The sequence below is a fragment of the Magnolia sinica genome, chromosome 14 (genome assembly GCF_029962835.1).
Source record: "Magnolia sinica isolate HGM2019 chromosome 14, MsV1, whole genome shotgun sequence".
In the NCBI taxonomy this organism is placed as follows: Eukaryota; Viridiplantae; Streptophyta; class Magnoliopsida; order Magnoliales; family Magnoliaceae; genus Magnolia; species Magnolia sinica.
In genome coordinates, this window is record NC_080586.1 from 74,143,120 (window position 1) to 74,150,002 (window position 6,883).

Genomic DNA, 6,883 nt, shown 5'->3' on the forward strand with positions numbered 1-6,883 from the left:
AAACTCAACTCAACCAGACTCAATTTTCAGACGGGTCAGATTGACTCGATGATTCGACCCAACTGGACTTGATATATAATAACAAAATACAAACACTGTCATCAATCTAAGCAATTTTGCACTGGTTAAATTCGTCTGCTTTGTTGCAGAGCTTTTGGTTCGAATGGTCAAGTCCACTTGATGGGCCGTCTGGAGTCTGGATCGAGTCGGACCAAGAACCGAGTTTCTTAGCGAATCCGCTTGAAATCTCGCCGAGTGGAGTTGACTCAGCTGAGTTTTGAATCGACCCAGTGAGTGGAGGCGGATACTATCCATCTATCTAATGCATCCCCCCAGGCTTGAAATCACACTCAACTATCCCAAGAAACAATCATGGATTTTTATTTTTTTTATACTCGAAAGTGACTTGTCTGAGTCAAGTCGACTTGGACTCGGTTGAGCTTGTCTGGTTCGGCATCATGAGTCAACATTGTAGATGTATGCCCAATTCAGGTATTGAGCCTGACTCGGCCAGGTCCTGACTACTGAATGAGTCGTCCCAGTCACCTGAGTCTTCAATCGATTGATCCCATGGCTTGTGTGGATGTGAGAGTCGTATGTTCATCATTTCAGTGGTTCCCTACATTGGATTTGTGAGAAGTGGTTCCTAACCGTCCATCAGATGCCTACAAAATGGACAGTTTAGAAAATAAGATAGGCTACTACATCTCATTGAACAACGGTCAAGGATTGCATGATAGGATCTTCCAATCAGGGAGATCTTTTTGCATGTTATACCCCTTTCGGGGCCCATCAGATCAATGGCTCGGACCACTAAGCCATGGGCTCTACTCATATAGACTCAATGCATGCCGATGGTACACCGCAGTTTCTAAGGGCTTAAATCTTATAATCCCATTGTAGCTAGGACACGTGAGATCCCCGAATGTACGTACGCTTATCATGCATCTGAAATCAAAACCGTTGAAATGGCAGGATCATCTGTAGATGGACTATAACACCGAAAATTACACTGCAAGCATGACCGTGACTAATAGTAGTTTGAATGAAGGGTCCAGATTCAACAAAAAAGATGCTCACTGATCATGGGTCGTTCAGATTGTCTAGTCAATATGGGGGGATTTTTTTATTTTTATTTTTATTTTTTTATTTTTTTTGAAATGGACGAGAAATCTAGAGTGGGCCCACTACTTCGACGATCTAGAATCGAGCTCCATTTTAAGAAAGTTCGAAGGCTACTCGCAAGACCAGAGTATCAAATCCTACTCTCCCACCTAAAGGGTCACAGGTTTCAATCCGCTGACGTGGGCCCAACTCTTTTAACGCTATCAGCATGTGATGGGCTTGGGCATTGAGATGGCCCACTTAGAACTCTAATCCAGTTCTCTCATAGCACTGTAATGCTGTTTGTTTCGGTCACATGTACAGTTTGATCAATTGATCTGGACCGTCCATGTAATCCTATCACCCCTTAATAGGCTACAGAGAAATTCTAACCACGCGATCTGCAACCTACACAATGAACGGACACAATAATTTCAGTCACATGGACAGTGATCAATTGATCCGGACCGTCCAAACAGTGCAATTTTATGTGGCCCCTCAAAGTTTCCAATGGCGGGCGTTCAAGTCGGGTCCAGTTAGTTTTAATAGTAAAATTGCATATATTTAATATATATTGATTACTCTAGCAAAACAAGTGAAATTTCTGAAGCGATGTATTTACACACCATGCAAGTGTTAAAGTAACCCATGTTTTTGCAATCTAATCCATCTATGACATGGGTTCAGCCATGAAAATGAAGATCATAGCTTTTCGAAGAAAACCATAATCGAAGATTAACGGCCAAAAGAGGCTTGATTAATTTTTGTTATTAATAATCTTGTATTACAATGTTGTTGTACTTGCATCACTTAAGTTGTTTCCAGTGGTGTGTTCCACCTGAGATTTGGATCTGCTTAACTTTTCGGATCACGTCCTAAGATGAGCTGGAAAAATGGATGGACGGCGTGGATATACAACATATTCATCAAGGTGGGCCCCACACAGTAAGGGCACATCCCCACCACAGTTGGGCCCACCTCATCGTGCGCTCAAGATGTTATCATAAAAATAAAAGAAAAATCATAAATACTCTATTCAATAAGAAACCCTGACTGAGACAGAGATGCTGCACGTGGGGCCCACTGGGGTTGTCTACACCATTCAACCTGAATGTCAGGGTCGCTCAACCATCAACGTTGGATTACCCAAAATCCAGGCCGATCCAACCATTGAATTTGGTCGTTTTCGGTTGGTTGTCTGTTGGTTTTTGTGGTGGGGCCCACCATCTTGTACATTTACCATCCAACCATGCATTACTGATCCCCAAAGTGAGGTGAATGATTTTAAAATATTTCGTCCTACATATTAATTAAAATCTGTAATTAGGGAAATTTTAATTATAAAAATAAATTATTAAAATTTCCATAACTAAATTTATTTTATTTTTATAATTAAAATATTTATTGAACACATACATTACTTTCTCTCCTCAATTAAAATTTTTTGATATAGATTTTAGTTGCGGAATTTATTGAATTTCTCTTCATAATTAAATATTTTTATGCAGTATTTTGAAATTACTGTACCACTTACCTCCAAATAATAATAAAAATTATTTATTATGCAATATTTAAATGTTGTATAATATTTTAAAAATTGAAAATTTTAATTATTTTAAAATCACAATATATCTTGAATTTTAAAAAGCATGAGGTATCTCAAATTAAACTCTACAAACAGTAGCTCATTATAGATTTATATAAAATGTACATCGAAGTATAACATGGTGGGCCCTCAAATGCCATCCAACCCATGCATCACATAAGCTGCCAGAAAATCAAACCTATAGATTTATCATGTAGCCCCCACCACAAGAAATAATGTACAACCATCCAAAAACCTCAAAAATAACATGGGGCCCACATGATGGCTTGATTGGCTTTGATTTTTGGGCCGTCTAATTTTCAAGGTGGGGTTTGGACAACCTATACACACCCAGCAGGCCCCACCTGGTAGAGGTCCCCTGGAATAAGCTTTTTCCCATATGTAATGAGGTGGCTTAAAAAAAGAAAAGAAAAAATAAAAATAAAAAATTTAAAGTAAAAAAATATAAATCTAATTTCTTGTAATTATCTATAATTTTATAGGTGGGCCCTGCTGTGATGTTTCTACGAAATCCACTCCATTCATCATATGAGCTGCCTCATATTCTCGTCGAATCCTAAAATCAGGCTATATAAAGCTTAAGTGGGTCACACACTCACACTATATAAAATCATGCCTAAAATCTCCAAAACCATATTGTATAGCTAAGTTGTGGAATGACCTGATTTTTAGGCTTGGAATTCATTCTGGTGGGTCGTATTTTATGGATTGATTTGATCTCATATGTAATGGTGGGCGTCCCCATACCAACGGTTCCACGTAGTGTGGCCCATCTGTGTTTTGGATTGGCCTAATTTTTGGGATATTGAGTAAAATTGAAGGGCCACATATTGTGGATGGGGTGGATGTGAACCCCACATCACGGTTGATCCTCACGCAAGTGTACAATAGGCCTTTACTGAACTTTTAAGAATATGTGAAAAGCTATGATGTTTGCATGACATCTAGTCCTTTCAATACATTGTCTGCACACTCATGTTGTGCAAAAGGCAACAACATCCATCCATCAGGTTGAGGAAACTTATATTTTGTTATTTATCACTGGTTAGACATTGTTTTCTATGGTGTGGGCCACTTGATGAATGGATGAGGGTTATTTTTATCCAAGTTGATCCTCACAGAAGGGCCAGCCTATTAGAAGGGTTGGATGCCACACACAAATGATAGATTGGAAGTTACCAACTGGATGGAGGGTAACTTGTGGTCCTCATCACACACAAGTGAGTGTGGGGTGCCACCATGGTGTTTGTATACCATTCAACCCATCTATTGAATCTATCCCACCATGAAAATGAAAGATTCTAAAAATCAAGTCTATTTTATTATCAGGTGGACCACATCATATAAAATAATGAACAACTATAAAAAAGAACTTCAGCATTTAAGTTAGAGTCATTTAATGGTTGGATTGACTTGATTTTGGAGCTGTCCCTTTTCTAGGGTGGGATGACTTTATTGGAGGGGTAAGATGTCATATAATTGCTACAGTGGGCCAACTATTGCATTTGAGTGTCTCTATATATATAATACACACACACACATTTTATATATATATATATATATATATATATATATATATATATATATATATATGCGTGTGTATGTATGATATACGGTATCCCAAGTGCTGATTCGGTGGTTGCCATGTGAATGGTGCATACATAGAAAAGAGGGAATAAATTGGAGCAAACATCCAATTCTACCTAGAAAAAGGAATAATTAGATGGACAGTCAACATCCTATTGGAGGATTGAGGGACTCACAAGGACTTGAGGTTCATTTTATCTAATATGTGTAACTTTTGGTACGTGGCTTGTATGCTGATAATAAATATTTTCCATGTGTATTATAAGTACAACTGTATAGAACTTTCAGCATATTAACATTCATACATGACCCAAGTTGTTTGGCAGTTGGTCCTCAAAAGTATTGTTAGAATTTCTTTTGGGACTGTTTGGACTTCGAATGGCCTTTGATTTTATATTTTTCATCAAATTTGCGAAGGACTTAAATTTATAGGAAAAAAGCTGCTCCATCCTAATCCAGGTACCCTAACTGTCTAATCCCTTTCACTAGTCATGGACACCAACCTTAGGCTATTTCATGCAGCTCTTGGACATAGTGCATTAGATCTCAGCGATCGGATGTTCATCAAGCATAATTTAAAACAAATTAACAGTTAAAACTCAAAGTTAACAGTTGAAAAATTCATGATGAAGCAATTATAAACTCAAAAAGTGCTACTTGATAAAGAGTCCAAAATTCAAAATCAAGCTACATACTAATGTCCCGAGTGAACCAAATGGAATGCTTGTTAGACAATGTGAAGCTTTATGAATGGTTAAAGGACCAAATCAACTAATCATCTATAACTCATTCACATTCTCACGTGGAGTAGGGCGAATGCACACTGACACCAAGTCTGATCAAATGGTAGAGATTGTCTATCCTAACATAAGATAGTCCCCATGCATCAGATAACTAATATATAGTGTGAGTGCGTTCAAACACTTACATGGTCGTGGCTAAGGCACTAAGATCCATGGGCCACATCTTTCCTTGGTTGTGGAATGATTCGTCCAATCTTAAGAGTACCTAAGTATAATGAATACACAACAATAAACATAATCCACACACAATTATACTAATTAGTCAATGGATACATAATCATACATAAAAGGCCACGGAGCAAAATAAATATTGGTTTTTCAAAATTACTACCCTAACAATAAACCTACTGAGGTGAGGCTAACTTAATGGAGAGATATTGAACAATTAGATGTTAAAGAAAAGAGAAATCTTCCAGACAAAGAATAAGAGTTAACATATAGATCAAAGAGTGCCTCTTAAAGAATCCATCATTAGATTGCTTGATGGATCCACTTGTGGATTAAATGCTCTAAATGTGTATAAATGCTCTAAATGTGTATAAACATGTTACATCACACTAAGAGCAATCCACTATCGAATTGCATTGTGGATCAAGGGACCAATGGATTAATGATTTGTTTAAAAAATGTTACAAATGAATCTAAACATCAGTTGTCAGATGAAACAACAATAGCAATTAATGGATCAGTGGATGCAGACTACTTGATCATTAAGGAGATGGTTCCTTTCATGGTCATCCTGACAAAATCTATAAAAGATCAACACCCTTATACCTTTCAAACAATAACGAAAGTGTACAATCAAGGGCGAGGTAATTAACAACAAACACCATCTTAGTTAATGAATGTTGAGCGACAAATGAGCTATTATCATTCTAAACCAAGGAATATGATTCTAATTTTTCATGTGAAAGGGGCTGATGTAGGACAAGTTCAAGTTTAATTTCATCGACGGCTAGGATAGAAAGAAACTGGGTCGAGAAGTTCGTTCCAAGGGTCAAGCACACACCATAGCTTCCGATAGGCATATTGGTCCATTGAAAAGCTATCAAGGTGCTCTACAAATTCCAATCAATTTAGGGATTAAATCTTAGTGCTAGTGTGTGGGGTGGGTGTGCTTGTGCATGTGTGTGAGGGTGTGTAATTAAAATAAAAAATAAAAAAAAAATACTATTTTTAATAAGTTATGGCTTTTGCTATTTTTAGTCATTTTAGTTTCAAGATTCTTATAATTGTTTGTCATCTATATTTTGAGTCTTCTAAGGAGAATTTGGGTAGGATTATTAGGCGCCATTTACTAATTTAGTTTTATTTTTATTTTTAGGAAAGTGTATATTTTAAAAATGATATGAATTTAGGGCTTATATAAACTATGTTAATTGCTTTGTAAACATATTTTATTCATGGTTCTCAATAATACCTTTTCATTTAGAGATTTTTTAAACCTTATTGATTCAATTCCATCATGCACTTGCTTTGCCACATTTGTTCTGAATGAATTGCAAATGTAGTAGTTTGGGGCATTCTTGCAAAGGTAGTTTCTATTTATACAATTTTATTTTATTTTGGATTGAATCAGAGAAAAGGTGTTTATCCCTCTACTCGATGTAATCTTTTCATTTATCTAATAACAATGTGGTGGTATTGTCCACCTTATCAAAATAATTAATATAAGAAAAGTAAAATAGATAAAATGAAATAAGTTGATCGATGCCGTTTGCACCACGGGTAAATGCTTGCTCCTTGAAAAAGAGTTGAGGATTTACAGTCTCTCAATTCACCT